This window comes from Cucumis melo, chromosome 4, assembly GCF_025177605.1.
Source record: "Cucumis melo cultivar AY chromosome 4, USDA_Cmelo_AY_1.0, whole genome shotgun sequence".
Classification (NCBI taxonomy): Eukaryota; Viridiplantae; Streptophyta; class Magnoliopsida; order Cucurbitales; family Cucurbitaceae; genus Cucumis; species Cucumis melo.
This window is the reverse complement of record NC_066860.1, coordinates 26,204,057-26,213,543: the sequence shown is the minus strand read 5'-3', so window position 1 is coordinate 26,213,543 and position 9,487 is coordinate 26,204,057. Positions and strand designations below refer to the sequence as shown.

Here is a 9,487-nt window from a genome sequence, read left to right as displayed (position 1 = left end):
TTTTCAATCAATTTTACTCTAGATACACTACCCAACTTTACATAAGAATTTAATTCTTTTTTTCATCTTATCAATTGTTGTGGACTTTTTCTGCAAAATCTGAGTTAGTAAACATTGAGATTCTTACTTAAATTTTCAAATCTTTAGCCAATCTTTCACCCAAAATAAAATTAAAAAAAAAAAAAAAAAAAAAAAGGAAAAAAAATCAAAGCTTCAAAATTAAGGAAGATTAGGTTCTATATATTTAGATTTTAATATCGAAATTTTCTTCATATTTCTCGGATGTTACCTTCTTTTCACAAAATTTGATATTTTTTTTCAAATTTAAAAGTCAATTGCACTTGAGATCGATTTAAAAAAATCATAATCAGTAAATTTACATTTGGAAATTCATATAATTGTGAAACATAAATTATGCAAAAAAAAAAAAAAATTGAAAGATCATGTAAAAGTTTGACAGAAGATTTAGTAAAAGTGATGGAATTTGGAGAAAATGTTAAAATATATATATATATATATATATATATATATAAGATTTGGTTTGGTAACATTATATAATATTTGAAAAAAATAGTAGAAGGTTGTTGTGAAATTTCATAAACCCAATAAAAGAAAAGAAAAAGGAAAATTAAAAGAAAATGGGGTTTTTTAAAAAATAGAAATTGTTTTAAAAAATGAAATCATTAGTCTGCTTTGCTTCTCAATTCTCAATTCTCAATTCTCAATTCTCAATTATACAAAATGTCACAATTCACAATCCCCTTCATTAGTTCTTTCTCTGATTGGCTTATGCAAGAAGACAACCAACAGACAATGCCCAGAAGCCGAAATTCAACAATTTTCCATCAAAAAATCAAAGTGTTTTTTAGTTTCAATTATACGTCTCTGTTTTTCAAACATGGCGTTTATGTATGAATTTCCTCCAATTTCTTCCAAAACCTCCATCACGTCAACAACTATGGGATCGAGTGGCCGCCAACGACGCACGCCACATACGCAAAATCTCCATTCAATTGGGCGCCGTACAAGCTTTGAACCACACAATCGTGATCATTGTCAACCCCCAATTACTGAGTGGAGCAAATGGGGATTTTCAGAAGTCAAAAGGCTATACGGTGGAAATGGGGATTTTTACATGTTTCTGTCAACGGTGATTTGTGGGGAGTAATTGGAGTCATCGCCAAGAGTGGAGGATGAAATTCCAAGTGATGAAGCAAATGTCGTTGTGGTGTCGCCACCATTAAGGTATCTCTTCAATCGATCCAAGTCATCAGCAGCATCCAGCATTGTGGGTCTTGTGGATGGAGATTCTTGAGTGCAGAGCAAACCCAATTCGATTAGCTCTCGGATTGCCACTTCCCACATTTTCTTCATTTCAGGTGATTCATCTCTCGAAGCTCTCTGTAGAGAATAATCCACCACTTTTTCTACTCTGCCGTAGTAATGACTCTTCACCCACTTATGTAAACTTAGCCCTTCAACAAACATGTCGTCTATTGGTCTTTTTCTTGTTACCATCTCTAGAACTAGCACGCCGAAGCTGTAAACGTCTCCTTTCATGGATGCTGTAGAACCAAATCCGTATTCTGCATGAAGAATAGGCGTAACTTAATTGATGCACTTATCATGTTTGATAAAAGTCCTACATGAAAAAGAGTAAAACAGTGGATGTTTGTTTTGCGCGCTCTCTCTCTCTCTCTCTATCATTAAATCCTTGGGAATATATTCAATGATTCAACTTCTTATAGCTTTATAGCTTTCTACTCAAGCTTTTAGACCTAGTGATGTTGATAACTTATCATGGTATGTAGGAGGGGACCTTAACTTAACTTAGAACTCTAGATATGATTCAAAAATGATGCAACTGAATTGGGCGAACTCTTATTAGGTCCCTCTCGCCCTCCTTTTTGTTTTGTAGGCATCTTTGTGGAGATATGGCCGATAGAGATGGAGATGGAGAAGCCTTTGTCAACTCTGCTATAACTCACTTGACACTCCTAATTTTCTACATTTGCTTGGTATGTAGATGAATTGAAAGTGAAATTCTTGGGTTCTTAAAAGCAGAGAATTGTACCTGGTGCAATATATCCAATTGATCCAGATAACATGTTTGCTGTTGACTTTCCCATGTTTTCAACAGTTGCACTGCTTCCAATTCCAGGGGTCATCAACTTTGAGATCCCAAAGTCAGAGACAAGGGCTGTCATGTCATCTTTTAGAAGTACATTGCTTGGCTTTAAATCACAGTGTATGACTCTGACTGGAGAATGATGATGCAGGTATGCCATTCCTTCAGCTATATCACTGCATATATTCACCCTCTCAATAAGGTTTAAATCTGAAGAACCCGAAGTTGAGCTGGTAGGTGAATGTGGATATAGATGGTTGTCCAAGCTTCCATTTGCCATATACGGTAGAACTATAGCTTTAAAATCCGGAAGACTACAAGCTGTTATAATTCTTATAAGGTTTCTGTGGCGAATTCGCTTCAAAACTTCGCATTCTCTGTTAAAACTCTTTGTGGAATTTCCAGATTGTGTATGCAAAACCTTAATAGCTACTGTTGTTCCATCTGGAAGAATGCCTTTATAGACTTGTCCATAGCTGCCTGAACCAATTAGTCTCTGTTCATCAAAACCACCAGTGGCTTCTGATAGTTGCCTGCTCGTTATTCTTGGAAAATTGTGCATAAACTCTGGCATCTTTGATCTTCTTGATGACTCGCTGTTTCGTGCTGAAATAATTGCTTTTAGACGTCGACAAGCAATCCCACAGCATATTGTTGTTAAGAAAGATGATATGCATATGATTAAAATGAATATAGTCAAGAATACAGGTGATTGAAACCGATTTCTCTTGCCCGGACAGGCTCGTATTCCAGGAATTGTCCCGCAAAGGAGTGGATTGTTCAAAAATGACAGAAGTGTGGATGATTTGAAAAACCCCTCTCTTGGAATCATTCCTTGGAAGTTATTGAATGAAAGATTCAGGTAAGTGAGAGATTGGAGCTTACCCAGACTGACTGGAATCGTGCCTGACAATTGGTTTTCTGAAATGTCCAAGGATTCAAGGTTCTCAAGTTCGCCCAGGGAATCTGGAAGACGACCTTGGAGGGAATTATTCGAAAAATTTATCAATCTCAGCGCAATGCAACTTGATATCTGAGGGAAGATGCTTCCAGTGAGGTTATTGGATGAAAGGTCCATCTCTTGAACATTTTTCAGCTTGCTAAGCTCAATGGGTAAGTTCCCTTGAAAATTGTTATGAGAAAGGTTGATAAAAATTCTTATCTCTTGCAAGCCTAATATCTCTCGAGGAATGCTTCCTGATAACATGTTGAAAGATAAGTCTAGCTTTTGTAGACCTGTGCACCTTACCAACGCTGTAGGTATTGTTCCAGTCAAGAGGTTGTTGTTGAGAAACAAATAGATCATCTGGGTCAAACTTCCAATACTTTCTGGGATCTCTCCTGAAAGTTGGTTATGAGATAGATCCAACAATCCGAGATGTGGCAACTCGCCTAATTCTTCTGGAATGTTAGAAGTGAAGAGGTTGTGTGATAAGAAAAGCTGTTCCAATTTTGACAACCTGCTTATCTCTGCAGGAATTGTTCCGTTAAGTAGATTTGATGTCAAATTCAGCCCTGCAAGTTTCGAAAGCTTGGCTAAACTTGGAGGAATTGATCCAAATATCTGGTTTTCCTGCAAAGACAGAACTGAAAAATTGACACCCAGATGACCAATAGAATCAGGCAGCCTGCCTCCAAGCCCCATCCCTGCCAATTCAAGCTCCTCTAAACTACTGCAGTTTCTAAGAGAAGTAATGAATGGTTCAAGATTGGTATTTCCATCGTGGCTTACCATATCATTATTTGATAAGTGAAGGAAGCTAAGTGCAGGAAGGTTTTCTACAAGCACTGCAGGTAGTTCGCCAGAAAGATGATTATATTCGACATCCAAGTTATAAAGCGAAGTGTTTGTTAAAGAAAGAGGAAGTTCTCCACTGAACTGGTTGTTATACAGATTGAGATTCCACAGCTTTGGGCAATTTCCAATTTCTTCTGGAATTCTTCCTGTCAGGAAGTTGTTGGACAGGTCTACATTTAGCAAAGACGTGCAATTAGAAAAGAGAGAAGGTGGAACTGTGCCATTTAGCTTGTTCTCCATAAGACTTATTACGGTAAGCTTGGACAAACTAGCAAGGGAAGTTGGTATAGGACCTTCCAAACTGTTGCTGTCAAGCCGAAGGCGGTGAAGATTTCGAAGAGAGAAGAGTTCGGGAGGAATTTCTCCAAAAAGATTATTGTTAACGATATCTAGAATTCGAAGACCCGTGAGATTGGAGAGGAAGGGTGGAATCTTTCCCACAAGTCCGACATCAATCAAACTGAGCTTCGATACCCGATGACGGTGTCGGTCACAAGCAACGCCAGTGAAGTTGCATACATCAACAGCCTCAATCCAGTTAGCTAGAGTGGAAGTGGGGTCATGTATGATGCACTTCCTGAAGGCAAGGAGAGCTGCTTTATCAGTGAGCAAGGACTTATGAGGAGGGTAGTGGTGACCTATAATAACTGGAGTCCCAGAATTCAAAACCAGATACTGAAACAGGAGAAGGAACACAGCTCTGAAGAAAACCATATCAAGCTGAAGAATAATATTACTGTAGAAATGACCTGTAAGTTTACCTTCTTCTCTCATCACATCATTCTTTACTGCTTTACATTCTTATTCCTGTTTCATAGAGGGGAGAGGAAAAAAACATAGAAGAAGCTTTAGTGGGATAGGTTTGGGCTAGAATTGGTTGAAAAGTGAGCTAGTGCATAAGTAGCTGAAAGAGAAAGGGAGGGATTAGTGTAATTACTGGTGGGATTTGATATTTTATAGGGAAAAAGTCGGTGGTAGGAATGATGAAATGTGAGACTAGAAATGATATTGTTCGCTCATCTTTTGCTTTGTGGAGGGCAATCAATATGATGATTAGACTTTCACTTAATATTTAAATCTATATCTTAAGAGAGAACATTGTGCTGGGATTGTTTTTATGAAGGAATGGGAAAGAAAGAGATGAAACTTTGTGGACTTGGATTAAAAAAAAAAACGTAATGTTTCTCTCTCTTTCCCTTGTGGGTGGTGAGTGGGTGTGCTTGTGGGGGACATTCGGGTTTTTCTGGCTGGTGGCTGCAACATGTTACAATTTTTCAATATATATATTTATTTCTAGAAATTATTCAAGCATCCTAAATAAACAAGTTATCTACTTAGACCCTATTTATGTTTTTGGGGAATTTATTTTCCTTTTTAAAACGTAATCAAATAGAACATGTTTGAAATGAAAACTATAATAGTGATTTGTAAACGAAAGGGAGAAAACTGGAGGAGAGTGGCTAGAGCACAAGGATGAAAGAAAAAGGCTTGTGGTCTGCTGCATAATCAAAATTACAATAATGATTGTAAGACATCATTTTTCCTATGTTCATTGGCTTTGGCCATGTCTGTTCAACAATAATCAAACCCCTTTTTCCGATAAATTAGTTCAAAAGTTCTTTCTTTTCTGCCTCTTCTTTACTTGCATATCACCATCTTCTTCATTTCAATTTAATAGAGTTAGAGAATAGAGGCCTACAGTAGGGACCTAGAACAAATTTTAGTAGAATAAAGGGACTGAAATGCAAATTTGGAGTAGAGTGATTCGGTGGGTGGCGGCCTCCTTTCTTCCAGAATCTCATTTCCATATTTTCTTAGGTTCCATCTTCAACCTTCAAAAGCACCTCACATTCCACAGGCTCACAGAAAGAACAGAGATAGAGGGAGAGAACGGAGATAGAGGGAGATTGCAGTTTCTTGTATGAATTGGGCAATAGAAGGAAGAATTTTGTTTTTTTTTTGCTTGTTTGCTTTTGATTATGGATTAGAGGTCAACTCTTGTCGATGAGACATCTGAAAAAGTAATGGAATGGGTTTTTTCCCTTACAACAATACAAGGTTTAAAATATCATTGTTGATGGAAATACCAAAGTTTTAATTTTATCAAAATATCGAGAAAAAAAATATGGTTGTCGGTGGATATTTCAAAAAAAATTATAAAAGAATGAAAAAGTTACACAAACTAACCTTGACGATTGAAATGTGAACCTTATTATAATTACTCTCAAACTTTATGGTTTGTTACAATTACGTGTCAAAACTTTTAATTTGATCGATTAACTTCGTATAGCTTGTTAATTTTTTGCACCTACCCTTTTTCATGAGTAGATGCATATTTATGTATGTATGTGTTCATATATATATATATATATATGATAAATTTTAATTTTATGAATATATTGATACCGGTACTAACATGAACTATATAAGGTTAAATGATCAAGTTAAAATCCATGGATGTAATCGCAACAAATAACAAAGTTTATGGGGCAATCGATTTAATGAAAAGTTTAGAAGTGTAGTTACAATAAACCTCATAGTTCAAGTTTAGTTTGTGTAATTTTTTTCAAACAAAAAATTAAAAATATATATATAAATCTAAATTAGTAAATAAACGTTATGTAATTTTTAAACAAATGTATTGTTCATATCATATTTCCATTGGTAGCATTTTGTTGTTTATTTCTTATGAGTTGGTAGATTCTTTTACAATATAATGAAAATATGGATTTTCAACTTTGAAACATTGGAAATGGCAAAATATTGACATGCTGATGAAAATCTAATAGATATTTATGTACCTAACTTTCAATTTTGTGTTTAATAGTTCGATTTATTCGACAAACTTATACTTTGAGTGTCTTGGCCCAATTAGTTCGATTTATTCGACAAACTTATACTTTGAGTGTCTTGGCCCAATTAGTTCGTAATGTTGTTTAAAAAAAATGCACAACGATGCTCATTTAACTTGTTGGAACCAATCTAAAGGGGCGGGGAATGAGAGGGGGAGCACCAAGAAATTTCTTGTTGTCGACTAAATGGAGACAACGTCCTAGTTTTCAACCTCAATTCTTTTTTGTCCCTATTATCGTTGTTGTTATTCTTACTTGCAAAAAAGAATAGAAGGAATATCTATGTCGTTTTGGGTCGATAGTTGATACATCATTTATATAATCTATTAATGATAGCCTTTATAGGTCACTTTAACATTCTATCGTTCATATATATATATATATATATATATATATATATATATATATATATATATTATCTTTAATTAATAGACCATTTTATGTTTACCATCACCCATCAACCATTTTTATTTCTAATATTGATACATTGATTTTTTTATGTATATTGGCAATAGACTTCTGATATGTTCATTTGTGACGAGTTTTTAGAATTAGTGAACTATTTTTATGTTTATAAGCTATGATGTCTACTTATTTGGTATACTATTTTTATATCTTTTTATATCTTTCATCGATAAATAAAATGTTAATGTTTATAATTGCATATATATACATACACGTACACATTGATAAAAGAGAATTTTGATGTTAATGTGATACCATGTTTTTGATATATATTTTTTTGTTACTAGTTGTTTTATTATTAATATTAAGTTATCATTGATTTACTATTTTTTATCTCTTAATATAGAATTTCAATAGTCCTAAAAATAGATCAAAAAGCATGCAACAACAACCATTAAACAAAGGAAACAAAAGGTCGAATATTGTGATATAACCTTATATTGTTAATATAACCTTTATAATCCTATTAATAATGCATATCAAAGGATAAATTAAGCAAAAAGCATGTTAATTATTGGGAAACAATCCTTTCAAAAACAAATTGAGAATTAAGTTTAAAATAGATGTTTGCAAATTAGTCTTTCGTAAGATGGTATCGAACCTCCTAACTTTAGAATAGAATATCGTGTCAATTATTCAGTTTTGACAAGAAAAGAAAAAAAAAAAGGAATAATTTTTAATGTAATCTTACCAAACTTTACCTGATACATATTTAAGGAAAAGAAAAACAGAAGCATCCCTCCAACTCATATTCAAAAAGAATGGTTGATCATTTTATTTTATTTTTTTAAAATCAAAGAGAAGTCAAAAGGTAAACATCACATAACCAATACAAAAATTTATTGTGGTTCGGTAATGGTGTTAACCCTGGACCATTTTTAAAGCTCAATTGGCAATCATGCAGACCACTAATTTTTATAGGGATGGTTAGTTTCTAAGGACAATGCGAACCCATTTTTGGCTCAAATTATCTATTTTAAAAACTCAAGATAGTGTTCTCATAATACTCAAAACTGGGAGTCTAAAATTTAGGTTCTGTTAATTTGGAATAAGTTCAAATTTAGGTCTTAATTATTTATAATTATATTTTATCCCCTACGGTAGAAACTTGTTAGGAAGATTTAAAAAACCAAATTGATTACATATAAAATTTTACCAAACCATAAGCTATAAAATCATATGGAAGTAATTTCCAACTTTACCTAAACATAAAAATTTTACTCAACTTAATTTACAATATATATTTTAAATTTTAAAAATCAAATTGATTTTATGACATCACCTGTCATATTTCTAAATATTTTTAATTTTATTTAATATGATTCTACATTTTAAATTCTAAAATTCAAATTTTCACAGTAGAAGAGAAACAAAATTGTTGTTTTGAATTATAAAATTTAAAAATAATTTTTAAAAACTAAATTCAAATTGTTTGACAAAACGCATATGTGTTAATAAATTTAAAACATTAAATAGAATTCTATTAAGAATCAAACACTTTCCTCCAAAATTTGCTTTTCAAATCCATAAAAGGATTGAAAGATAAGTGAAGGCGTTGAAAAAAAGATAGAGACAACGACAAGACGAGAAGAAGCTTTTTCTTTTCATTTGCTAATGAATAATATGTGGAAACTATAATTACGTTCATTACTATATATATTTTCTCCAAACTATATAATATTACAATTCAACTTTATAAAATTGAACTCCAATATTATATTTCACTCCACAAAAATGTGTGGAAAAGAAAAATTTTGTTTTAAAACTTATCATATTTATTAAAGAAAATTACAAAAATCATACTTGGAATTGTTACATCACACCTTTGAATTGAATTAGATCAATTTGCTGTCATATTAGGAAATGTTGCCATTAAACTATTAAATATTGTTATGATCAAACAAATCAAATTATAGGATTGGTACAATCAAAATCCAAACTTTTCGTACCTCTTCTTTTTAATTCATTTTTCTTATGTTAATATTTTTTAGTAATAAGTTGTGTAAATGTGAAAAACATAAAAATTATGTACACAAACAAACTCAGCATATCATAATCATTACAAAAACACAAATTGTGATCTCTCTCAATTAAAAAAAAAAAATTGAATTCGAAATTTAACATAAATTTAATGGAAAATAGAGCATCATAATCATTAGAAAAAGAAATATTAGAAATCAATCATCATCGCTCAATTTGCTAAAAGATGATATTTATTATATTTTTTTAAAAAGGGATAGTAGA

At 32.6% G+C, this 9,487-nt stretch overlaps 1 long non-coding RNA gene across 1 annotated transcript; it reads left to right on the top strand.

Annotated features, from left to right (window-relative positions):
• Positions 1-1,229: 1,229 nt before the first annotated feature.
• LOC103502807 (uncharacterized) lies at positions 1,230-5,983 on the top strand. The gene is made up of 4 exons (XR_540654.3): positions 1,230-1,379; positions 1,919-2,018; positions 2,141-2,279; positions 2,869-5,983. It is a non-coding gene; the product is annotated as an uncharacterized LOC103502807 (long non-coding RNA).
• Positions 5,984-9,487: the final 3,504 nt, after the last annotated feature.